At 40.2% G+C, this 27937-nt stretch overlaps 1 long non-coding RNA gene across 1 annotated transcript; it reads left to right on the forward strand.

The window, feature by feature from the left end:
- Positions 1-4822: 4822 nt before the first annotated feature.
- LOC132535258 (uncharacterized) lies at positions 4823-27443 on the forward strand. The gene is made up of 3 exons (XR_009547027.1): positions 4823-4899; positions 6590-6666; positions 26372-27443. It is a non-coding gene; the product is annotated as an uncharacterized LOC132535258 (long non-coding RNA).
- The last annotated feature ends 494 nt before the right edge of the window (positions 27444-27937 follow it).

The raw sequence follows: 27937 nt of genomic DNA on the forward strand, positions 1-27937 counted from the left end.
CCCTAGTTATAACCCTGCTGGCAATATAAAGAGACAAGCAAGTCAACCTGTGTAGGGACTAGGAGGCTGCTTACCTCTTAGAGTGTAAACTCTACACCATATGCAAGGGCCCAGCTCAAACCCTGGTGCCACGCAAGGGTGAAAGGCACCAAGGGAAATTCTGCAGATGATGGAGCAGTGCTGTCGTGTTTTTTCCTCTCTCTGTCTTTTTTCTTTCTTTTTCTATCTGAAGTGCAGGCAGACTAGTCCCAGGAACAGTGTAGATTTTCCTACTGCAAAATAATCATTTCTAATAAAGTCATGGGCTACTAGTACCAATGTCGATAAATGACACACAAGAAATGAACAACCCATGTTACGACTGTCTTGTAAACCATTATTTCCCCAACAAAACGAAACAAACAAAAAAGTAAGGGTCAAATAAATTGTTTCTATAAGAATGAAGTATTGGGAATGAAAGAATGCAAACCAATGGATAGGAAAAACATTTTCTACACATGAACTTATTAACTGTTTGGGGGAAATTTTCATTATATACATAACTCATAGATTTCTGAGACTTAGACTACAAAAGGCCTAAAAGGTTTTGTTTTTATATGCTAAAACTAGTGCATTTAGTTGCAAAGTGAATGATAAAATAAACCTCATTACATTAAAACAAGCAAAGAGTAGTCTAGGTATAATTATTCAAAGTTAATAACAGAAAGGGTTACTGTGGCTGTCACATTGAACCTTTATAGACTCATAACATTGTGAAGAAAAACTAAAAGATAAAAACAGATTCACAGGAGTCAGGCAGTGGCTTAAGCGCAGATGGCACAAAGGGTAAGGACCAGTGTAAGGATCCCAGTTTGAGGCCCCGGCTCCCTACCTGCAGGGGAGTCACTCCACAGGCAGTGAAGCAGGTCTCTGGTGTCTATCTTTCTCTCCTTCTCTCTGTCTTCCCCTCCTCTTTCCATTTCTCTCTGTCCTACCCAACAACAACGACATCAATAACAACAACAATAGTAACTACAACAATAAAACAAGGGCAACAAAAGGAAATAAGTATAAAAAAAAGAGAAAAAACAGATTCACACTGAAATAAAATTACTTTTGGTCATCAGATGACTAAAGTCACACTTCAAAAAAGATGAAATTTGCAAATGCAGTGGTCTGGGAGGTGGTGCAGTGGCTAAGGCACTAGACTCTCAAGCATGAGGTCCTGAGTTCAATCCTTGGCAGCACATGTTCCAGAGTGATATCTGGTTCATTCTCTCTCTCCTCCTATCTTTCTCATTAATAAATAAATAAAATTTAAAAAAGGAATTTGCAAATGCATGAAAATATTTAGCCTCACCAATAACCAACTGAATATCAGCTGAAAAGTTCTTTTTGGGCTTTAATCAGTTACTTTTAATTCCTGTTAAAGTATCACAGATTATTTTCATTAATATCAACTCATCCTCCAAGAACAAGCACAAAAGTTCCTCCAAAAGTAAAAAAAGAAAAACTGTATCAGACCTGGGAAACATTGTTAAAAAATAGCAGAGAATTTCAAAATACCACTTAAGGAGTCAAGAACCTAGATCCAGGAGAAATCTTACCTCACTGCCTGTCAGAAGCTAAAGTAAGACATCACATGATGAAAATACAACCATCCAGAGGTTTAAACCATCCCTACAATCTTTCACCCTTAGAATCTGATATGCAATAAAATAACCAGGGGTACTAAGAAGACAAAATAAGATGACCAAAAACAGTCTTATCTGAGATTCTGCTATGGGAATAAGAGACTATAAAGAATCTGTGATTGATAGAATAAGGAAATAAGTAAAATGATAGAGAATTTCTGCAGATTATTGGCAGTTATAAACAGATACTCAGAATTGAACAGATTCTAGAACTCAAATAAATTGACAGAAATTAGTAGTTCAAATAGATGGGTTGCAGAGCATCTAAGAAAACTGAAGAACAGGCTGATCAACTAAAAGACAAAACAAAACAAAAAAAAAGTAACTTAATACTCATCAGCAAGAGTGCCTTGAAAAATGGCTTCTTCTTCATAACTAGTAGAATATAAATCTGTGTAACAGTTTTTGCAAATACTTTTGACAACATAAATCAACTGTTAGAACAACAACAACAAAGATTTATATCTTTGAACTCAGTAATTGCATCTCTGGGAATAAATCGTAAGGAAAGAATTGTTTACAATGTGAATTGTTATGTGGATGAAGATGCTCACAACAAACTTACTTATGATCATCATTGCTTTACGCAGACAATGTTTTAAATGCGTTGCTTTGCTTAATGCAGTTAATTGTGACAAAAGTCAGAGAATCATCTTCATATTAATGTCCTCATTTTACAGACAAGAACACTGAAACATAGCAAGGCCAAATAACGTACTCAAGATCATGTAGTCAATGAATAGAGGTTCAAGTATTTGAACCAACATTCCACAATCTGCATTTGAACCTGTTTCAGGCTATAAATAGCTAAAACCTAGAGACTTGCTAGGTAAGTGCTATCTTATTTATATAATATTATGAGTTAAAACTGTATTAAGTACTAATACCTAATACAAGCAATTATTACTATTATTATATAAGTACCCTTAAGGCTACATAATAGAAATTGTTATATTAATTATTAGAAGTAATTATTATATAGGTATTCACTCATACATATGTTATATCTGCACTAATATCTATGTATGTAATCTAATACAGAAATATTAATACTTATGTATTAAAATAAATACTACAAACACTTCTGACAACATGGGAAATACTTGTGATATAATGTTAAGAATTAAGAAGATCAAAACAGAACTACAATGAATTGAAAAGTGTACATGTAAAAAAACAATTATGTGAAATGAATAGCATTATTGTTTCACCTTTTCCATTTATTTTATTCATTTTTAATAAGTTTACTATACTGAAAAATATCATTACCAGCATATATTGTAGGCTATACTGGTAAGTGCAGAGTGCCATGTTACACTCAGTAGTATGTGGTCCTGAGTAAGTTGTTGAACTTCTGCTTCTAAGTTTACTATTTAAAATGAGCATGAGGATCAACACCAGTAGAGAATGGTTCATCCTCTGAAGAGAGGCTGGACAACACACTCTATCTTCCACCTGAGGAAGATGGGTCCTGAAATTGGGGCAGCTTGGAACATTCCTACTCATGACCACAGAATGTGAGCTCAGATCTACAGGGATGTAGAGGTCACACAGGCTCCTAAGCTAATTATTGGCCCCAGATCACATCAAATCAATGGGGTTCACAGTCAACAATATTTATACATCTTTCCCATATTTGGGAGCTACTCTCTTCCCTGATGCAGTTTTCTGGTCCTTTTTCCAGCCATGACATCATCTCCCCAGATAATAACTTGGGTCCACCCACATATCAGATGTCAGGCTCAGGGGAAAAAAAAAACAAACAAAAACTAGTATAGTCATGGGCTCTTTGGAATATAACTTAAATAGGACTACTAACTATCTATACAATGGAGACCCCACAACTCTTCATCTGCACTACTCCAGCATTTAGGTTCATGATTAGTCAACTATTCGTATGACTTTATATGTTAACTCTTTTTTTTAGCCACCAGGTTCCAGATGCTCCCATGATGCCAACTGGTCTTCCCTGAGCAGGCAACCCCACCAATGTGTCCTGCCCCACTAGGTTAAGAGAGAGACAGGCTGGGAGTATGGATCCACCTGTCAACACCCATGTTCAGCTGGGAAGCAATTCCAGAAGCCGGACCTTCCACCTTCTGCACCCCACAATGACCCTGGGTCCATATTCCCAGAGGTTTAAAGAATAGGGAAGCTATCAGGGCAGGGGACTGGATACGGAGTTCTGGTGATGGGAACTGTGTGGAGTTGTACCCCTCTTATCCTATGGTTTTTGTCAGTGTTTCCTTTTTATAAATAAGAATTAAAAAAATAAAATGAGCATAATCATAGTACCAAACTCAGAGGGTGGCAGTGAAGTTTAAGTGTGCCTCAGGTGACTTGAGAACAGTGTGTAGCACTTAGAAAGTATTCGGCGAGATCTAGTATTGCTGTTGTTACTGTTCACACAAACCTCATTGTTTCAGAGTTCCTCAGTGACCAGGTGTCAGTACCAGCTAGTCCTTAGACAGGCACACCCATCAGCAGGAAGTGTTGTTTCTGTATGTGGAGCTGGCTTTGTCCCTGCTATGAATTCCCCAGTGAGGACATTTCTAGGAACCTACCTCTCTTTGGTAAAAAGAGCACTTCTGAACTCTACTTTCCAAGAAGTAGTGACAAAAACAAGAGGTCTGATGTTTTTGTTTTCAAGAAGCTCAGATATATAAGGGTGTGTGTACACGAGTGATTGAGTCTGCCCGTAAGAGCCAACTAAACATTAACGCTACCAGCTCTAAATGAGAGAAGACATGTACTGCTTCCCATACTGTCCCTCCTTTCTAGATATCTGACTTTATGCTAGCTTCCAGCTCTGAGATGTTTTTGTTTGTTTGTTTTTGTTTTTAGGAAGAATAGCATGTTGGATGTCACTTTCTTTCTCGGACTTAAACACCCCATGAAGCCTGAAAATGTACTTTGAGTCTTTTTCATTTAGAAAATTTTGACAGAATTTCTTCATTATTTGAAGCAATTTCATTGAAATTGGAAAGAGAAACAAACAAACAAAAAGTCTGTTAAGGTTTTGAGATATGTTATCTGTCCTACCGTATAATGAAGCTGTAAGACCTTGCAATGAATATCTCCAGTTGAACTGATGATGGGTGTTGGTCAGGTGCTAGCGGAAGGATATTCATACACTTGCAAGAACAATCACTTTGAATGTGTCTGTTTGGTTCTTAGGATGATGCAGACCTCTGACCTCTGTGGCCTGCCCGCAGAGTTCACAGGGGTGAGTATATCATTGCTTCAGTGCGGTTAAGACCTCTGACATTCTTGGACAATATTATTTGGTTAAACTATTATAATTCTGAACTCTATACTAGAGTAATTTGTTTTAATATCTCTTGAGTTTTCAATTTTTGCTAAAGCTTTGAATAACCTTCCTTTGGAGGTTATTCAAGAAACTACTTCTGGATTTATCAATCCTCCCACACCTCTTTTTTAGAGAATTTATCCCAAACCTGTCCATTCTTTTTTCTAATAAGTATATTCTGTTATAACACAATATCACTTGTTAAAACATATTTACTGTCTAAGTCACAGGCCACCAATGACTTATGGCTGAGCCAAGAGAGAACAGGAAAATAATATAATACTAATAAATTTTCTTTCCACTTTTGGAAAAATGAAGCAAAGGATTCAGCCAGCAAGTAGAAAAATTAATGATCAGTCAATAATAAGGCTAAAAAGATTGTATTACTTAAAAGATGCTCTCAAGAATATTATTCTACTAGAAACTAATTCCTCATGTAGCCAGACACAGGAAAATTTCTAATTGTCGTATTATAATCTGGGGGTGATTTCATATATTCATATTGTCACTTGCTGAGGTTAAAGAGACCTGAGTTTGATTCCTTCGTTAACATGTCATCAATCTGTGAACTTGAGCGAGTGTCTGAAGAGTCCTGAGTCTCACTGCCTCTGACTGGAAATATAAATAACAGTGTTTGTTAGGTTGTCAAGACAAAATGTCATAACATGAAGAGCCTAGAACCTGGCTGTTAGTGGTAACCCTCCCAACCCCTTTGTGGGGATACAAATAAATGACACAACTCTAGTTTCATATTTAAATAATTTCTCAATTAATTGCCATATGAATATAACCCTTAGCTCTGAAAGTAGGGAGAATTTTCATCTCTTCCATCCTTCACACATTTCTAAGTGCTTTACTGAGCATATACCAGAAACTACCATCTGAGTGCTCTGGGAGGCAAACAAAAAAAAAAAAAAAAAGGAGGGGAATTTTGATCCTGTTTTCAAGAAGTCTCAAGTTTAGAAAGTGATTCTATTTAAATATCTTAACCCGGTAATATTTGACCATAGATAAAATAAAGCACTGTCTAAATGTATAGGCAGTGCTTTATTATTAAATAGGACAAACTATTTAAACTAGGACCACCAGAGAAGGTAGTATGATTGGGTAGAAACAGCATTTACTATAAGGACTGGCTAGAGTTTTTGCGTTATCATGGAGGAACCACTTTTTCTCTGTCGCCTTCAGTTGCTTCATCTGTGAACTGTGTACAATATTTCTATCCTGTTTTCTCTTCTCTTTTTTTTTTTTTTTTTTTGCCTCCAGGGTTATCGATGGGACTCAGTGCCTGCACTATGAATCCACTGCTCCTGGAGGCTTTTTTTTTTTTCCTTTTGTTGCCCTTGTTTATCGTTGTTGTTCTGACTAGTGTTGTTATTGCTGCTGTTGTTGGACAGGACAGAGAGAAATCAAGAAAGGAAGGGAGACAGAGGGGGAAAGAAAGACACCTGCAGACCTGCTTCACCGCTTGTGAAGGGACTCCTCTGCAGGTGGGGAGCCAGGGGCTCGGACCCAGATCTTTCCTCCTGGTCCTTGCGCTTAGCGCCATGTGCACTTAACCCACTGCGCTACCACCAAGCCCCCTTACTGTCCTGTTTTCTTTCAGCGTTCCAAGGGAGATCAAATGGGACCTGAAATGTAGAAACTTCCTGGTAACCAGAAAGCTCTCTACAAATGAAATCGGTAATGTATCCTGAAGTTCTCCTTTCTTTCTCTTCCCAAAGTGGCTGTTACTGCTAGATGCCTCAGGTTAGGCAAACAGTCACCTAGGTTTCAGAAGCACAACCTTGAGGGCAGCAGGAACCACCATCCCCATTTTCTGGTCACAGGGGTAGAATCCAATCAAACACCCTGAGGCCATCCAGGTGGCCTGACCTTGTTTTTCTTTGTCTTGTGGAACAGCATGCCTTGCATAGTCAGCCTAAAGGTGCGGGCTGACTTGTGGCCAGCGAGGTGATTCAATGGATAGAGAGAAAGACTTTAAGTTTAATTCCTGGCAGTGCATATTGCATATGCTAGAGTGGTGCTTTATTCTCTCTCTCTCTCTCTTTCTTTTTCTCTCTCTCTCTCTCCCTCTCTCTCTCTCTCTCCCTCCCTCTCTCTCTCTCTTTCTTTCTCTCTCTCTCTCTCTTTATTCTCTCTCTCTCTCTGTCAGTAGTAAATAAGTAAATAAATAAATACAGGGGCTTAGAAGTGGAAAGGACCTGGGTTGGCCTATGCTCATTCTTAGAATAAGTATCTTGATCTCACTCGTTACATATCACTCAGCTATACAGTGGAAGTTTAGTTCTCTTCCATGCCTCTGCCTGGCCTGATTGTACTCTTAACACTATAGTCAAACAAGGATAATTTCCACTTCATCAATAATATTTCATTGTCCTCTAGCTTGAACATAATTCTTTCTCTTAAAACAAATTCATACGTGCAGCAGAATCACCCGGAGGGTACACACACACACTTGGCTCTACTCCCAGGGTTTCTGATTGTACCCCAGGTGGAGACTTCTGCATAGCTAAGAGGTTCCCTGGTGACGCTGATATTGGTCCAGGAACCACACTTTAAAGAGATGATTCAAAGTAGTCAGCGTTCAGTTCCCACCCAGAAGCGATGCTTCCAAAAATCTTTCGAGTGAACTTTTCTTTCTTTTTTTAAAAAAATTTTTTATATTTATTTTATTTATTTTCCCCTTTGTTGCCCTTGCTGTTTAACATTGTTGTAGGTTATTGATGTCGTTGTTGTTGGGTAGGACAGAGAGAAATGGAAAGAGGAGGGGAAGACAGAGAGGGGGTGAGAAAGACAGACACCTACAGACCTGCTTCACAGCCTGTGAAGCGACTCCCCTGCAGGTGGGGAGCCGGGGACTAGAACCGGGATCCTTACGCTGGTCCTTGAGCTTTGCACCATGTGCGCTTAACCCCCTGAGTGAACTTTTCTAAATAGATTATCTTCCTAAGCAGTCATGGTTCTAGTAAGAATATGGTCTTCCTATATGTATCTTGTGGGCAGTTTTTACCACAGACCATGCCAGTTCAACATACTTGAACTGTTCTCTGTCCAATGAAAATACACTGATCGTATTCTCGGATGTCATAGCACTGTTGCCTTACATGATTAAAATGTCTAAACATAAACACTCGCCTACTTATCTCAGTTCATGCTAGTTCTTCTTCTTCTAGCGTTTGCCCTTCTTCCGTAGCCAGTCAACAGCGTCAGGTTGAGCCTGATGTAAAGTTTCGAGACCTCCTTTGAATCTGGAGAGGTGGCAGTCGTTGACTATGTGGGCCATAGTCTGTCTGGAACCGCAGGGGCAGTTCGGGTCGTCTCTGGCTCCCCAGCGATGGAACATAGCGGCGCACCGGCCATGGCCTGTTCGATAGCGATTGAGGAGGGCCCAATCATAACGTGCTAGGTCAAAGCCGGGTTGATGCTCGCAGGGGTCTGTGATTAGGTGTTTGTTCTTGACCTCAGCTGACTGCCAACTCTGTTTCCAAGAGTCTGGAACAGAGAAGTTCAGTGTAGGCGTAGGGGACCAGATTGGGTGACGAGACGTCAAGCGTTGGACAGGGTGGGCGAAGATATCCGCGTATATTGGCAGGTCCAGTTGAGCGTAGACGTGGGAAATGAACTTAGATGATGCCGCGTCCCGATGAATATCTGGTGGGGCGATGTTGCTAAGAACTGGCAGCCATGGAACCGGGGTGGAACGGATGGTTCCAGAAATTATCCTCATGGAGGAATATAATTTGGAATCGACCAAGTGGACATGGGGGCTACGGAACCGTACTGGGGCACAGTATTCTGCAGTGGAATAGCATAATGCCAGAGATGATGATCGCAGTGTGGAAGCGCTCGCGCCCCATGAGGAGCTGGCCAGTCTTGCAATGATGTGATTCCTCGCGCCCACCTTTGCTGCAGTTTTTATGAGATGTTTGTGAAATGACAGGGTGCGATCGAGAGTAACGCCAAGATAGACTGGCTGGGCTTTATGCCGGATTCTCGTATCGCCCAGCTGCACATGAAGCTCACGCAAGGCTGAGGCATGGTGTAGATGGAAAACAGATGATACCGTTTTTGCAGTGCTGGGGATTAGTCGCCATTTTTTACAGTAATCAGATATCAGAGACATGTCTTTCGTGAGTGTTTCCTCGAGGATGTCGAACTTGGATGCCTGAGTTGCACAGCAGATGTCATCAGCGTAGATGAACTTCCTTGAAGAAGTTTCTGGGAGGACATTGATGTTAATATTAAATAGCCTAGGAGCCAGAACAGAGCCCTGGAGAAGGCCACTTGAGACAAGTCTCCATCTGCTAGACTACACACTGTGACTGGCACTAGCCAGTGGGTCATGTTCTGAAGATCCAGGTTTTAGAGAACTTAGTCTTCTTCCGGTCTTCTACCTCTCTTCCATTTTTCCTCTCAGATATGAGAAAGGAACTGACTGAATCCAGTGGTACCCTTGTATTGTGCAGTGTCTTCTGGATGTCAATTATTTCTAATAGACAGAGCCTGAATTCATCCTTTCTCTGGAAGAGGGACCACTGAAATGTGACTGGGGCCCATCTCACCTTTCAGAATGTTGTGTACTGGTCCTCACTATTGTTACCATAAGCCTGAATCATTTTTCCTGGTTTTAAGTGTGGCTATTTCCTCTTCCTTAAAATAAGTTTTAGCTATCTCTGTTTATTGGATAAAGACAGCCAGAAATCAAGAGAGCCTTAGGGGGAGATAAAGAGGAAGAGAGAAGGGAGTCGAGGCTTAGCACAGCAGGTTAAATGCAGGTGGCGCAAAGCACAAGGACCTGTGTAAGGATCCTGGTTCGACCCCCTGGCTCCCCACCTGCAGGGGAGTCACTTCACAAGCAGTGAAGCAGGTCTTCAGGTGTCTGTCTTTGTCTCTCCCTCTCTGTCTTCCCCTCCCCTCTGCATTTCTGTCTGTCCTATTCAACAATGACGACAACAATAATAACTACAACAATAAAACAACAAGGGCAACAAAAAGGGAATAAATAAATAAATAAATATTTTTTTAAAAGAGGAAGAGAGAAAGAGAGACACCTATAGCATTGCAAAGGTTTCCCCCTACAGGTGGGAATCTGGGCTCGAACCTGAGTCAGCTTTCTCTCTGGAGGAGTGAGAATTTCTGTAGATCCCTTTCTCCCTCGTAAGTCCCATAAGGAGATAGGAATGCTTTCTAAGGCCTGCCTTTGCATTCATTTCATGCCTCTGTGCCGTTCTTTCTCAGCCACGTAGGATGTGACACAAAGCACAATGATTAGAAGCCTCCAGAAGCAAAGGATTGTTGGAGAGAACCGGTGGCTAATTTTTCAGCAGTGTTGTACCTCAGTTGTTTATCAGCAACCGTTGAAAGTTAAATAATATAACTAAGCAAGTAACCAGTATAGATAAATAATGAAAATATAAATATAATTTATAATCAATATAAGTGTACTTTTAAATATATGATATAGAAATCAAGGAATGTGAATGCTCAGAATCCTCATTTCTTATTTCACTCACTATATTTTACCTTTGTCTCTAGTTCTTATATATCTATGTGAGAAATCCTTCGCAAATGTGGATTACTGTTTCTCAATTCTAGTCAGTAATGTTATGGTCAAGGAAGGAGTGTTAATGTTATGGAAATGAGCAACCATTATAAATCAATGCTCACACTCTTGCATTCCCATCTGCCAGGACCAGTTAAGATTTACCAGCGCTAAGACTCAAATCTGGGAGAGTGAACCACTAGCCCCGTGGCTTCCAGGAATTTGATTCTTATCTAGATGACACAAAACTGCCCTTCTTCTGAAAACTGAAAGCAAAATGTAGAACAGATCCTGAAAAATAGAGTCCTAATGATAATATTAGCCACTTGCTGTAATTTTCCCCTGCTTCTCTTCTCATCATATATTTGGGACTAGAAGGAGTCTCTCTCTCTCTCTCTCTCTCTCACTCTCTCTCTCTCCCCTTTATCCCCCCTCCCTCTCTTTTTTGTTTTCTTTTCTCTTTCATATTTTTTTATTTATTGGTTGGAATCTTCTCCACAGCTTATCTTTACACATAAAAATACGCATCCATGACCTAACATCACCTCTGATATTCTTCCCCTAAACCTATACCTTCAGTCTGACCATGAGCAAAACAGTAGACTCAAACTGAGGGGCATTTATTTTGTCACGCAGCTACTCAGTTCTCTTCAGAATCACCAGGATCATAATAAACAAACCAAGAGACAGCATAGCTTGTGGTAACATGGACTGCACCGTGGAAAATGAAAGAAATTAGTGAGAACCTAAAGAAAGAGCACTGTATCAACGTTGACTTCTTCATTTCAATCACCTATCATGGTTGTATAAAATGCTGACATAATGTGTGGGTGAGCAAAAGGTTTATGGAACTTCTCTGTACTATCTTTGTAGATTTTCTGTGAATGTTCAGCTACGTGAAAATCAAATGAATAAAGGAAAAGAGTCACTGTCTACGTAATAGGTGGAGAGCTTATAATCTGCATCTACTTGTTTTCTGGTGTGAAAAAAGGAAGAAAGGTAAAAATGGTCAGGAAATCATTTTCCTTTTAAAAAGCTGACTTTTGAATCTTTCATCTTTTACAGAATGAAAGGTGTTTTGGAAATTGCAGGTCAAATATTAACTTTTTTTTTCTTTACAGCCTTCTGTAGCAAAAACTATCTCCTTATCCAAAATTAGAAATCTATATGAAGAACCTAGAAAGAGCTTAATGTACATTTTTAAATATTACCATTCTTCCATGTCTACGTGAAAATGGGCCATTGTTGACGTAATTGCTCTCTGCTCTCTTTTTTTTATTGTTTTTCATTATCATTATTTATTTATTGGATAGAGACAGCCAGAAATCAAGAGGGAAGGGGGTGATAGAGAGGGAGAGAGACAGAGAGACACCTGCAACACTACTTCACCACTTGTGAATCTTTCTCCTGCAGGTGGGGGCCGGGGACTTGAAGCTGGGTCCTTGCGCATTGTAACATGTGCGCTCAACCAGGTGTGCCACCACCCGGCCCCTTTGTAACTGCTCTCTTTCCAAACAGAAGAATAGCTCTGGAGATGAGCCCCCAACATATGGAAGAGTAAACTTGTAAATGTAAGCAGATGTACTCTAGGACAATGATTCTGAAATTTTGATTTTTGGTGCTATAAATTGGGTGTTTGATTAAAATGCAGATTCCCATACAGTAGATTTGGGAGCATGAGCTATTTTTTAGTTATCTGGTGAATTTCCAGATGAGATCATGCTGCTTGCTTCTGGTTGGCAAGCACCTAAGACTCTTTCTGAGGTCTTTTGTTGGTAGAGTCAACAGAAGGCAAGTGCTTTCTGGCTACAGGCTTTTTTTTTTTTAATATTTATTTATTCCCTTTTTGTTGCCCTTTTTTTATTGTTGTTGTAGTTATTATTGTTGTCTGTCTTCATTATTGGATAGGACAGAGAGAAATAGAGAGAAAAGGGGAAGACAGAGAGGGGGAGAGAAAGATAGAAACCTGCAGACCTGCTTCACCACCTGTGAAGCGACTCCCCTGCAGGTCCGGGAGCCGGGGCTCAAACTGGGATCCTTATGCTGGTCCTTGCGCTTTGCACCACGTGCGCTTAACCCGATGCTGCACTACTCTCTCTGGCTACAGGTTTAAGGACACGTGGGAATGCACAGAATCTCTATATGAACAGAGGTAAATGAGTCAAACAGAAGAAACACAGTAATCAAAATAAGACATTACTGTACTCACTGAGATGAAGTCAGAGATAAACTATTCAGGCATTCACTAGATGTTTTTGAAGTTTTAATTGAAAATCTAGTGTATCAAGTTATAGTCTTTCACTAGATAGAGAAAAACACAATATTTTCTTTTTGAAGTATTTATTTATTTGATTGGACAGAGAGAAAGTGAGGGGGGAAGAGGAACTAGAGAGGGAGAGAGAAAGATACCTGCAGCGCTGAAGGGAACTTCCCCGAGTAGGTGGGAACTGGGGAACTGAGTCCTTGTACATTGTAACTAATTGTTCCTGGAAAGTAACTTATCCCTTTTCCAATGTATACTCAATATACAAAGCAAAGCAAAACAAAACAAAACAAAAAAAAGTTTCCGAAAATTTAAGTTAGCAAAAATTAAGTTAACAAAAAAAGGTTAATTTGCTTGTAGCATAGACAACTCTTTCTCATCAATATATACACATTTTGCAATTTAGAGTATTACACAAAGGACACTAAAACATTAAGCATACATTTGTGCATTAAAGGAAGATTCTGAGGTGTAATATGCATTCCATGTTTTTAAACTTGGAAACATTTTTCAAAACACTTCAATCAGTGGTCTGTAGGCATGCTGGCAATCTTACATATGATTGTGATATGTATTGTGATGTACTTGATCCAGGTAGACCTGATGTTGTTAATCACTGATCAGTTCTTTTATCCACTATTTCTTTTTTTTAAGAATCAGTGCTGCTTGTCTTAAATCCCCCAATGTGCAGAAAGAATAAATAATATTGCAAATAGCGAGATGAGATCAAGTACTCCAATTTCTGCATCCTGGTGGGCACAGTCCTATTTAGTAAAAGCTTTTCCTTGCACTCTCATCAGTGCCAAACAGACTGCTTATGCCATCCTTGGCTTTCTTAATGTCTCTTTAGGGATCAATAAAGTGTTTCTTTTTTGCTAGATGCCAACTTTGTCTCCTTTATACTATAAAAATACAGCATTTGTGTAAGAATTCTTCAAGAATGCAGTACTAGGTTCAAAGGGCTATTTGCTCCCAAGGCAACCTTGTAGTGAGTGATTTAGTCACCTAAGTTTGAGTTCAGTTGAGCAGGAAAAGAAATAAGAGTTCATTTCACCCTCTATTTTTTTTTTTACATCTTTAAAGGGTAAAGGAGACTAGGTTTCACTTATTTTTTAATTTGTGATTTGATAATGGTTTACAGAATAATAAGATTTTAGAGGCAGAGGGTCACACTGCAGGACCACCAAAGTTCTGTGGCCTGCCCCCTCCTCCCGCACACATGCTTGTGATTCTCGCAAGGTGTGAGAAAGCTTGATTGGCTTATTATCTTTGCTATTTCTTGCTGCTGCTTCCAGTTTGTGTATTTTAATGATCTGTATTACACGCCTGAAGGAAACCATCCTATAGTTCTCTCACCTCTGTACTTTTCTCACTAAGCATAATTACCTCCAGGTCCGTCCATTTGGGGAAACTGTTTTCTAAAATGGCTCAACCATTTGAAAGTGGATGGTCTACATTGCTCTTCAGATTATATATATATTTCAGTTCCTTTAGTCTCAGCACTTTCAAATTTGTAAACTGTTTCAAATTTGTAAACTGATTGAATTCTGACCCTGGGCTTAAATTGTTAAAGCATTTCTAAAAATATATATATATTTTCAAATTCTATCTTACCTACAATCTTAGGCCAGGTAGATCAGAATTAACGGGTCCTGTCACTAAGACATAGTTATGTATAAATAGAATTAAATGACATAAATCATGGTGAGGTCATGTATGGTATAGTAATAAATACTAGAAATCATTAAGTCACTGTCTCACATGAAATAAAAGTATATTAACATCAAAAAGACAAAAAATGGAAACAATTAACAAAACCATAGAACTTAGAGTTGTGTTAGCATATTTTTATGTCTGCTTTTCATGGTCTTATTGGTCTGTTTTTACTTGCATTGTTTTGCTTACCACTTTTGCCATTTCAGATAGAATCAATGTTTATTTCAAATTGCACAGTGGCGAGTATATATGTAAATTCATGTAAATAATTAATAATGGCAATTCTACCTGGAAATTTCTTTCTTTTTTAAAAAAATTACTTAAAAATGGAAATATTGGGGGCTGAGCGATAGCGCAGTGGGTGAGCATATGTGGCATAAAGTGCAGGGACTGCCCTCCGGGTTTGAACCCCCAGCTCCCCACCTGCAGAGGGGGCCACCTCACAAGTGGTGAAGCAGGTCTGCAGGTGTCTATTTTCTCTCCTCCTTTCTGTCGATGGGCTATGGGCTGTGAGTTATGGGCTGCGGGGGGGGGGGGGGGCGGAAGGGTGGGGGAAGCATCAACATGGGCTCCTTTCAAATACTCATCAATTATGGGAATAATTCACTTAAAAAGTCATCCATGGGGAGCTGGGCGGTTGCGCAGCGGGTTAAACGCACATGGTGTAAAGTGCAAGGACCGGCTTAAGGATCCCCACCTGCAGGGGGGTCACTTCACAGGCAGTGAAGCAGGTCTGCGGTGTCTGTCTTTCTCTCCCCCTCTCTATCTCTCCTCCTCTCTCCATTTCTCTCTGTCCTATCCAACGACGACATCAATAATAACTACAACAATTTTTTTAAAAAAGGGCAACAAAAGGGAAAATAAATAAATATTAAAAAAAGAAAGAGAAAGAAATATTGACAAGACCATAGAATAAGGGGTATAATTCCACACAATTTCCACCACCAGTGCTCCATATCCCATCACATCCTTTGAAAGCTTTCCTATTCTTTATCCCTCTGGGAGTATGGACCCAGGATCATTATGGGATGCAAAAGGTGGAAGTTCTGGCTTCCGTAATTGCTTCCCCGCTGAACATGGGCATTGGCAGGTTGATCCATACTCCCAGCCTGTTTCTGTCTTTCCCTAGTGGGGCAGGGCACTGGAGATGTGGGGTTGTCTGCCCAGGGAAGTCAGGTTGGCATCATGGTAGCATCTGCAACTCAGTGGTTGAAAAAGCATTAGGATATAAAGCAGAACAAATTGTTTAATAATTAGGAACCTAAAGGTAAGAATTTGCAGATGAGGTTTGGGATCTCGATTTGGAAAAAGCCAGTAGTTTTATTTTAGGTATATTCCAAAAGGCCCATGACTTTATTTACTTTTGCCTGAGCACAACAGCTTACATGCAGGTGAACCAAAGGCATTGTCTGGGGAGATGGTGTCAGCGTTGGAAATAACACTAGAAAGCTGAATCAGGGAAGAAAGTATCTCCCAAATATGGGAAAAGAATACAAATATTGTTAACTGTAAACCCCACTGATTTGATCTGGGCCCATATTCAGCACAGGAGCCTGTGTAACCTCTGCATCCTAGTGGGTCTGAGCTCACATTCTGTGGTCACAACTTGGAACATTCTAGGCTGCACTAACTTTCAGGACCCAGCTTCCTCGAGTGGCAGATTATGTTGGCCCAACCTCCCTTCAGAGAATGGGGCTGTCCCTACCATTGTTGATTCTCATGGAGGTCAAGGTCTTGTAGGGGCCCAAAAAAGGGAACACTATGTTGTTCCTGATGGAGATCATGAGTGACAGTGGATAGAGGCAACTGTTAGAGGTCTAGGCCCATCATGTGTGTGTGGGAATCTCAGGACTCCCTGACTAGGGCCCCAGGTGATGGGGTGGCCTGGTAGTAACCAAAAGATCCTCCATTAAAGTATGTCACTCTCTTGCCCTTATCCAGCTTTTGTAGTCCTTACTTTGGCTGACAAGGTTAGCCTTGGAGGAAGTATGCAAGGAAGTAGATGAGGAGGGTATCTAGGTGTAAGTAGAAACTATTTGACTAGGTACTTTATGGTATTTTTTTTTTTTAGGTCTTTCTACTTGCTTGCTACACTTATTGAATTACTGCGAACTATTGTGCACTTAGGCTTTTTTTTTTTCCCTCCAGGGTTATTGCTGGGCTCGGTGCCTGCACCATGAATCCACCGCTCCTGGAGGCCATTTTTTCCCCCTTTTGTTGCCCTTGTTGTTGTAGCCTCGTTGTGGTTATTATTATTGCCCTTGTTGACGCTATTCGTTGTTGGATAGGACAGAGAGAAATGGAGAGAGGAGGGGAAGACAGAGTGGGGGAGAGAAAGATAGACACCTGCAGACCTGCTTCACCGCCTGTGAAGCGACTCCCCTGCAGGTGGGGAGCCGGGGGCTCGAACCGGGATCCTTACGGCGGTCCTTGCGCTTTGCGCCACATGCGCTTAACCCGCTGTGCCACCGCCCAACCCCCGCACTTAGGCTTTAAGGTCTATATTTCTCCCTAATTTATGGACACCTGTGTACAGGTGGTCTATCTCATGGGCCCTGGTCTATGTCTAGGTTATGAGACTTTGTTAGGAAGTATGCCACCCAAAATGGAAGTAAGGAGTCCTATGAGCTAGGAAAGGTTTCATCTCTACCTGGAAATTTCTTTCTTTCTTTTTTAAGTTTACTTAAAAATGGAAATATTGGGGGCTGGCTGGTAGTGCAGTGGTTCACATCTCTCACCTGCTGTCTCTGGACACAGTCCGAAGTGAAACATGTCAAGGTGGTAGTGGTTGCATGAAATTTCTTACTATAAATATGGAAGTGAGGGCCTGGTGGCCAGGCACCCTGTAGAATGCACATGTTACTATGCACATGAATGCACATGTTACTATGCGTAAGGACCTGGGGTTCAGTCCTCCAGTCCCACCAGCTGAGTGGAAGCTTTATTAGAGGTGAAACAGTACTGCAGGTGTCTCTCTTCCTTTCTCCCTACTAAACATCTCAGTTTCTCTCTGTTCTGTCAAAAATGAAATAAAGATAAATGAAAAAGAAGAAAGTAAACTTTTAAAACAGTGGAAAGCTATCTTTAAATTTTTGTGTACATGCCAGTGTTGATTATTATATAAAAATTGTTGAATCTAAAGTATGAGTGCAAAATATTATTGTTTTTGCAACTATACTAGTAGTACTAAAGAAAGCAAGAAAATGTATTTAAACTTGTTCTTCTAAGATTATTAATAGAAACTGAATGAATATGTGCCATCATTGTTCTTGTAAGTGATAGCCCCTGCTCTCTTGGACTTTTAAAGTTCTGGATAGCCTTGTACTTTCTTTGCAACTTACACTAAATAATGTGCATTGTTTTAGCATTTGTTATATCAGGAAGCAAAATATTAAAAAATTAATCAAAGTTGTGGTAAAAAGCACTCCCATAATAGAAAACTAGAAAATGTGGCTTTATTTAAACTTTCTAGAGACTCTCCAGGGAGAAGTATGATTCCTTTAAAATTATGAAGTAGCATATAGTTTGAAAGTTGCTTCAACTACTTCTGCCTCCCAAGGAAAATTGGCACAATAGTTGGGCAAATGTTATTAAAAATGGTGACCATGTATAGGCATTTATGCTGTAAGCCAAACATTCATTTGTAGCAGTTTGTGCTAAGGAAATAGTGACATGTTCACAATTAAGCACATGAATATTTATTCTGGTGGCCTGGGAGATGGCACGGTGGATAAAGTGTGGATAAACTCAGATGTGGGGTACTGAGTTTGATCCCTGGCATTCCATGTACTGGGATGATGCTGTGGTTCTGTCTTGTTCCTTCTCTCTCTTGTGTTATAAGTAAATCTTAAAAAAAAAAAAAAAAAGAGGACATGTCAGTCTGGTGGTGGGAATTGTACCCCTCTTATCCCACAATCTTGTTGATCATTATTCAATCACTGATTAAAAAAAAGAAGTTGGAAAAAAATTTTTAAAAGAATATTTATGGCAACATGGTATGCAACTGGGTAAAAACTGGAAACACTCTAATGTCCAAACATGGAAACTAAATAATAAATTATAATGTATTCAGATCTATAAAATCTCTTTCACTATCACAAGGAAATAATGTAGAAAATATGATGTGAAATATTAAGTGAAATATGAAATATTAAATTGGAATATAAATTACAAAATAATTTGGTCTAACAGTGTGCTGGGAACTAGAGCTAAAAACAGAACTGGCCTTCTATGCCTGAGGTTCTTGGTTTGACTCTGAGCACTGTAAGCGCTAGAGAGTTGTTCTTTTTGTCTCATGTGAAACACTTCTCTCTCATGCACGTAATGTAATAATTATTTTTTTTAATTACTGAATAATGACACAAACACTGTATTTGGTATTTTAAATAAAAAATAATAATAAGGACTCAATTATCTGCTAGTGAAGGTAAAACATGTTAATGACGGCTGTTTCTGAGTGTTGATCTTATGGAATTATCGTCTTTTTTACTTATTTGTATTTTCATGATTTTCATTGAATAAGTATTGTGTTTTAATAAAAATGATTTATCTTTTAATCAGTGTATTTTACTAATACTCGAGATAGTTGTTTTTTTAAAAATGGAGTTAAATCAGATTGTCGTTCTATAGGAAAGTAAATAATGAAACGTGTAAAATATCATAGGGATATTTTACAAAGTGTTGGATCCCCAGAGACTTACTTTATTAATAAATATAGGATCACGTTGCCGCAAGGCTACCTTTTCTTGGAATATCATCAAAGCCATAGCAATTTGCATAGCTATTCTAACTTTGTATCTTTACGAGTAGAGTAGTTTTCTAACATTCCTGCATAGATAAGATAGCTCCTGGAAACTTCCCAGTATTCAACTATTTCTTTGATGACTCATAGCATTTGATCTGTTGTTAGACTGACATTCACTTATTAAATAGCTATTAGATACTTAGATATTGCTAACTACTGAGCATACCAGAATATAAGGAATGGCTCTGATCTAAAGTCAATACAGTATTGTTGGACAATAAATAATATGAAACAAAACAAGTTTTTGAAGTTGTCAGTTAGGGATGTAATGTAATCCCTAACTGAAATGATAAAATCATAGTCTATACAAATACAAGAAGAGAAAAGTGTAGGCTGATAGTCAGGGAAAAGGCTCAAGGAAAAGATCTGACTTACCCAGTTGTAGAAAAAAGAAGTGACAGTGACGTTTGGGTCTCAGAGAGGAGGAAGACATAATTTCAGGAATTATGAAGGCTTAAAGTCCAAGGGGGCTGGATTTGTAATTGTGGCTCTGTTTAAGGCAGTTAGGGATTTAGTTTGCTTACAACGATGAGGATTATCTGACTCTAAGGTTCCTATTTTTCTGAAGGAGAAGTAAGATAAGTCAAAGTTTCTCCCTATCTTTTTTTTTTTTTTTTTTTTAATTCTTAGACTAGTTGTGATCTTTTGCAGCAGGGCTATTTTAAAGGAGGAATATGAGAAGGGGTCGGAGGGCTTTGGGGACCTGACGTTCTGTGGTGGAGGAAGATTTCAGTTGATCGGAACGCAGGTACTGTAGAGAGAAAAAGAAGCTGCATTTATATGACAGTCCAAGTTTGTCTTTGTGTTTTATCTCTCCATCTTTACTTCTTAAGCTCATTGTTTTGTTTCAGAAAAAGATGAAGAGGCACTACAATACCAGAGCAGGGAAAACACAAAACCATTTTATTTTAGTTAATCTTTTATTTTTTATTAGTGATTTAATATGAACATACAAGATTTTAAGGGATATAATTGTCATAGTTCATGTTACATAATTGTAATTCCATATAGTTCCCACCATCTGAGTTCAGTGTCCCATCCCTTCCATTGGAAACATCCCAATGGTTTTTCCCTGTGGGACTATGGACTAACATTCTCTTTGGGGTGCAGGAAGTGGGAATTCTGGCTTTTGTAATTGCTTCTCTACTGGACATGGGCTTTGGCAGTTGGATCCATATTCCCAGCTTGCACAGAACCTGTTTATATGCATGCTTTCATTATTCTGAGCACCAGGAATTCTCTTGTAAATACCTCATTGAATATTAGTTTGTTGTAACTATGAACTGTCCAGAAAAACAAGCCACCATGTTAAGCAAACAAACAAATTAGCACTAGAAGTCATAGAGAAAGTAAAAAAATGCACATACTATAAAGTAGGCTTATTTAATTCTTTAAGATGAGAAGAAAGTGATTGTACTGAAATACAAGTAGAGGTCAGTATCACTGAGGAAAAAAAAAGATTGAGCAAATGAATTTCTATATTTTCTATAATAACGTACAACCAATTAGAGACCATTGGGAAGAAGAGGTAGATACGAGGAAAGAGATCTGAGGAAATTAGCCAGAGTAAAAATGAAAGATATATAGAGAAGACAACTTTGCAAAGGAATTGAAGAGTTGTGAGGCTAAAAGCAAAGAACATTGAGATGCCATAGCGGTGGTACACTTAGCAGAGCAGAGCACAGAACATGCTATCAAGTTCCAAGGCCACAGTTGAAGTTCCCAGTCCCCATCTGTAGAGGAGAAGCTGCAGGTATCCCTCCTTCTTTCTGTTTTTCTCTCTCGCTTCTATATATATATATATATCCACCAAGAAAAAAAGAAGAGAGAAAAGAAAGGAGGAGGAGAGTGGAAGGAGGATAAGCTCAAAGTCTTTCTATAAGCCAACTTGACAAGGCTAGGAGAGAGAGAAGTAGTAGTGTTTGTATTCTGTCTGTTCAACTTTATAATCAAGAGTATATGTCCAGGGGCCTATTATGTGTGATAATATCAGCAGAATCAACCCTGACAATCCATGAGGTGACAGGTATCACAGCCTGACCACCCTCACCCTCACATCCTCCAGCATATATTTGAGTCTTATTTTTCAAAGTTGCATGAAAATTACTTAGTAAGAAGCATTGTCCTATAATTTCTTTCAGTGTTTTATTTATTGTTGAGAAGAGAGAAAGAGAGAGAGAGAGAGAGAGGGAGAGAGAGCGCATCTGGTTGGGTTTAAATGTTAAGGTGTTTCGGGACCTGGGCAGGTAATTCCACCATGTGTCCTGGAGCCCTGCCTCCCCAGATCCCCACCCCACTAGGGAAAGAGAGAGACAAGCTGGGAGTATGGATCTACCTGTCAATGGCCGTGTCCACTGGAGAAGCAATTACAGAGCCAGACCTTCCACCTTCTGCATCCCACAATGATTCTGGGTCTATACTCCCAGAAGGATAAAGAATAGGGAACTTTGTTGGTATGCATGAGACCCCTTCTGTTTCATTGATTTAATATCCCCTGCTTAACACTGTATTCTATTTACATAACCACTGTATTCTATTTACATAACCACTGTATTCTATTTACATAACCACTGCAGGGCATTGGTTCAATCCCCACTGGTTCATGATATGTTTTTGCCCCGCCCCCTCTCCTTGTCACACTCTGATTTTCAACAGTCACTTTTCTCTCCACCCTCTCTATGTCACATCTTGTTTCCACCCTACTTGGCAAGTATATATAAAGACAGCATTGTGAGTTTTAGGGTACTTTAGTTTAGTTTAGCTTAGCTCGGCTTAGATTGTGCTGCATCCTGCATGAATAAAGAGATACTGCGTACAGCTCAACCATGAATCCCTGGTCGTCTGTTACCCGCCTGTGAAGCCAGCCCGGCGAAAACAACAGAACTTATCAGAATAGGGAGGAGATTGGATATGGAGTTCTGGTGGTGGGAATTGCATGGAAATCTACCCCCGTAGTCTTGTCAATATTTCCATTTTATAAACAAAAAAAAAATGTTCAGTGAGGGATCGGGTGGTGGTGCACCTGGTTGAGCACACATGTTACAGTGCTCAAGGACCCAGGTTTGAGCCTCCAGTCCCCACCTGCATGGGGAAAGCTTCACAAACAGTGAAGCAGGTCTGCAGGTGTCTCCCTTTCTCTCTCCCTCTCTGTCTCCCCTACCCTCTCAATTTCTGACTGTCTCTGTCCAATAAATAAAGATAATAAACACATTTAAAAAATGTTTAGCGACCTGGGTTTGAGCCTCCCAGTTCCCACTCGCAGGGGGAAAGCTTCATGAGTTGTGAAGAAGGTCTGCCGGTGTCTCTCTGTCTCTCTTCTTATCTCCCCCTTCCCTCTTGATTTCTGGCTGTCTATCAATAAATAAAGACAATAAAAATAAATAATTTTAAAAGAGAGAGAGAGACAGAAAGAAAGAGATCAGTACACTTCTCTGTTATGTGTGATCTGGTATGGAACCAAGAGTCTCACACTCGCCTTGGATGCACCCTTCCACTGATTCGTCTTCCTGACCCCATGTCCTGTGTTCTTTCTCTTTCCAATACATGTACGCCAGCTATGAATCATCTTCAGCAAAAGCTGACACATTGAGATCACAATCGTAAGAAGTGAATGTAACTTTGTAATGCAGAACAGAACCAAAAAAATGGGGGTGATCACTTCTGTGCCTTAGTTGCTGTTAGACACCATCATATTTTGAATCTGTGCTGATGACCTGGGTCAGTGCTATGGGATGGTAGAGAGCAGAGAGGCAGAGGTTTGGAACCACATCCTGCTGTGTGTGTGGCATAACCTGGAGGAAGGAGTTGAGAACCAAACAGAACCTGGAATCTGGACTACCTGACCCAAGAGATGCACTGAGGAACAAACTGGGTAGGGACAGTGCTTTAAGGCTCAGTGGTGAACAGCTTCATGGTATAGTCACCAGCGAAGTGGGCTGGCTGGACTAAGTTCTACATCTGGAAATAAAGACATACTGTGAGCAGGGACTCTTGGGGGAGAGACTAGAGCATCAGACAAACTCATGCGCAAGTTTGAGTGGGTCTCCTTCTTCTTCTTCTAGCGTTTGCCCTTCTTCCGTAGCCAGTCAACAGCGTCAGGTTGAGCCTGATGTCTGCTTGTTGCTGGCTTTGAAAGTGACTGGGATCCATGTGGATTCAGTCGGCTAGGAAGGATCATCAGTTTCCCCAATAAATGGGTACTCACGGGATGCACCACGAGAAGGTCGATCCAGTGCATCCCAGTGGGTCTCCTGAGGACATGAAACTCAGGATTTCTTTATTGAAAAAGGTGTAGATGGGGCTAGGTGGTGGCGCACCTGGTTGAGCGCACATGTTACAATGCGCAAGGATCCAGGTTCGAGCCCCTGGCCCCCATCTGCAGGGGGAAAGCTTCACAAGTGGTGAAGTAGGGCTGCAGGTGTCTCTCTGTCTCTTTCCCTCTCTATCTCCTCCTTCCCTCTCTATTTCTGGCTGTCTCTATCCAATTAAGTAAATAAAGATAATAAAAAAAAAAGAAAAGAAAAAGGAAAAGGTGTAGATATCCAAGTAAGTAGAATGTTGAGTTGGCTATTAAATTCTTTTGCCTGAAAACAGATGAGAGTTTAGAGACTATGGTGGTGTTGGCCATAGTAGGTATCAGTTCTCTTCCCCTCCCTAAGTTCACTGCACATCAGCAGTAAGGGAAATGGAGCTAAACATGACAGGCTAAACATGACCGAACCTCTGACACATAGTATACCATTCATGACCAAGGAAAGAAACTTGAGTGAGAGATGTCTAAAACAGAAAATAAAATTGAAAATTAATTTGTCATATTCTTCCAAGAACTCTCTAAGAGCCTTGATTAAAAAAAAGAAAAAGAAAAAGAAAAAGACAGTCTATGACAAACTAGAGGTTGTCTGGTGGAGCAGACGCTGTCACTGCTCTGCTCACATGCTCTTGGCATTCATCGCGATGTGCAGAAGGCCACTCACTGTGAGCACCTGCACCCGTCTGCAGGAAGCTTTGTTCTGGTGGTGAGCAAGCTCAGTTGTGAGCGCAGCTGTCAACGGCTGTAAGAAACAGTCATTAAGCAGGGATGGTCTGTGGAGTGGATAACTGTCTGTCCCAGCTTCTGAGCCCTTCAGGTAGAAGAACCTGAGTCACCTTCTACCTCTGTTCTATCCAACACAGAGCTAGGAGCCACATGTGGGGACTGAACTTCCAGACTGTGTCTAGGGTTCACTGAGGAAGTGAATTTTCTATTTTATTTTTCATAAATTTAAATAAAAAAATACACATTTCTGTCATTGGGAAACTTTTCAGTATGTTTGGAAAAACTGGGCTCTATGAGTTTATTTTTCCAACTGCCTACTTGATAAACTCCAAGCACATATCTGGATGTGTCCACGTCCAAGTCAAGTTGTCCTCTAAGTATATATTTAAAAAAAAAACACACCTGGTTATAAAAAATTGTAAGTATCCCATTAGAAATTTTTATATATTCAAATGGCTATAATAGGTCCACTAAACTATGACTGACTAGACCTGTTTCTTTTTACTTTTTACCATGTAGCTCAGAGGAAATTTAAAACTAACAGTTTGACTTGTAGTCTGTTTCTACTGCAAAGGGCTCTTCTGCAGTGTCTCCATTGGTAATGGGCTTGAACTACTGTGCATAGTGCTAACTAGTTTGATTACTTACTATCTCTCTGTTGGATTCTTTGATGGTTAATTTTCCTGTTTTGTTGTTAAGTTTCCTAGTCCTATCTCCCAGGATGACCTAGTATCCAGGATCTGTTTTAGGGTCGTCTGAATCTAGCTGAATGGCATTAAGAACTAGATAGAATTTTTAAACAATGAGCTAGTCTGGGTTGAGGAGATAGTATGATGATAAAGACTGCTACGTCTGAGGCTCTTAAGTCGCAGGTTCAGTCCCCCGCACCACCATAAGTCAGAATCACCAATTGGATTCAAAAATAATGAGCAGGGGTCCAGGCAGTGGCATACCTAGTTAAGTGAATACATTTAGGGTGCAAGGACCTGAGTTCAAACCCCTGGCTCTCACCTGCAGGGGGGAAGCTTCATGAGTGGTGAAGCAGGACTGCAGGTGTCTCTCTGTGTCTTTCTCCTCTATCTCCCCACCCCCTCTCAATTTCTGTTTCTATCCAATAATAAAATATTTAAAAAATGTTAAAGAAAGTAACAGAGGGGAAAAAAAAGAAAATATTTTTATGTTTCTTTTTTCTCTCTTTCTTTCTTTCTTTCTTTCTTTCTTTCTTTTTTGCCTCCAGGGTTATTGCTGGGGCTCAGTGTCTGCACTACAAATCTACTGCTCCTAGAGGCTCGAATCGGGATCCTTGAGCCAGTTCTTACGCTTCATGCCATGTGCACTTAACTTGCTGCGCGACCACTTGACCCCACCAAAGAAAATATTTTTAAAAAATAGTGAATGGTCCATAAATCAGAAAGAAAGAACACTGGGTAGAAACCATACCATGTTATGCACAAGACCCAGACTCAAGTTCCAGCACCACGTGGAAGGTACGATGGCAAAGGACAGAGGGAGTTCTCCTGCTATGGTGTCTCTCTCTCTTCTCTCCTCTCCTCTCCTCTTCTCTCTCTCTCTCTCTCTCTCTCTCTCTCTCTCTATATATATATATATATATATATATATCCTAAATTGGTGAATTGACACATGTGTGAGTCTCTGACTCTGCAAAATGAACTATTTGAATTGCTTAAGTTTATAATTGCAAAAATCAAGACCCACTCCATCATTTGAAGTCCTAGTCAGGGAATCCTTGGATTCACCTTTATACATTATGGGCCTAGACCTCTTTCTCCTAGTCCTATTCTCAACTCTGACACCATCTTCCCAGACAGTATTTTTAGTCCACTTGTATGTTAACTATCCAGCTAGGCAAAAATGAGTAAAGTCATGAGCCCCCTGGAATATACGTAAAATAGACTTCCTAGCTTCTTTCCACCATAAGATCTCTATTCCCATCTGTTCTATTCCTGCCTCTTGGTTCCTGCTTATTAAACAATTTGTCCTGCTTGATATCTTTTCATTTTGTAGGCACCAAGTTGCAGATGCTACTGTGACTCCCTCCTGACTTCCCTGGGCAGACAGCCGCACCAATGTGTCCTGAAGCTTCACCTCTTCAGAGCGTAGCTACCGGACTATGGAAAGATAGAAACAGGCTGGGCGTATGGATTGACCCGCCAATGCCCATGTCCAGCAGAAGAGCAATTACAAAAGTCAGAACTCCCGCATTCTGCACCCCCAAAATAATTTTGATCCATAGTACCTGTGGGGGAGAAATATTAGGGGAAAATGACCAGAGGACTCTGAACTTCAATTCCATCAGGACCCAGAGAAAGAAGAGGAAAAAGGGAAAGGGGCATTCAGAAGGAGTAATAGATGTCGGTGTGACTTGGAAAGGAAGAGAAGGCAGGGCCATGGGGAGAATGAGCAAACGTGTATAAATGTAGATAGTTCTAGAAATAATAGTCAACCCATATCGCTGACCTTAGGAGAACTGCTGCAGTTTCTCGTGGAGGGAATGGGGACACAGAAATCTGGTGGTGGGAATGGTGCAGAATTAGACTCCTGTAATCACATCATTCTGTAGTCTATTGTAAATCACTAATAAAAAAGAAACAAAAAGGGGTCGGGCGGTGGCGCAGTGGGTTAAGCGCATGTGGCACAAAGCGCAAGGACTGCCGTAAGGATCCCGGTTCAAGTCCCCAGCTCCCCACCTGCAGGGGAGTCGCTTCACAGGCGGTGAAGCAGGTCTGCAGCTGTCTATCTTTCTCTCCCCCTCTCTGTCTTCCCCTCCTCTCTCCATTTCTCTCTGTCCTGTCCAACAACGAACAACATCAACAATGGCAATGACAGTAACCACAACGAGGCTATGGCAACAAGGGCAACAAAAGGGGGAAAAAAGTGGATTCATGGTGCAGGCACCGAGCCTAGCAATAACCCTTGAGGAAAAAAAAAAAAAAAAAGAAAAGAAACAAAAAGAAAAAAACAAGGTCCAGAGAGGTCAACTTACTTAGTTAAGACCACTCAATTTGTTAACGGTAAATTCATAATTTGATTTCAGATCTCATTCTCACAAGCTCATTACATTTTCTTTCTTTTTTTTTTTTAAATATTTATTTATTTATTATTGGATAAATGAGATAAATTGAGGGGGGAAGGGGAGATAGAAAGGGAGAGAGACAGAGAGACAGCTGCAGACTTACTTCACTACTTGTGAAGCTTTCCCCCTATAGTTGGGGGTCAGGGGCTTGAATCCAGGTCCTTGCACACTGTTAAGTATATGCTTAACCAGGTGTGCTAGTTGGCCCCCTCTTTTTTTATTATATACTATTCTGCCTTTTTAAGAGATTGACCATTTTAGAGAAAGTGGTTTCAAAAAGGACAATGGAGGAGTGAGATGGCTGTGTAGCTGGTAGGGATCACATATCACCATGTGCAAGGAGCAGGTTGAAGCCTCCAGTCCCCCGGGCTTGGAGTGGGGAGATGAGAAGCTTCATGAGTGGAGAAGCAGTGTTGCAGGTGTCTCTCTGTCTCTCTCCCATTCTACACCTCCATCCTCTCACAATTTCTCTCTGTCCTATCAAAAACAAGCAAGCA

This window comes from Erinaceus europaeus, chromosome 21, assembly GCF_950295315.1.
Source record: "Erinaceus europaeus chromosome 21, mEriEur2.1, whole genome shotgun sequence".
Lineage (NCBI taxonomy): Eukaryota > Metazoa > Chordata > Mammalia > Eulipotyphla > Erinaceidae > Erinaceus > Erinaceus europaeus.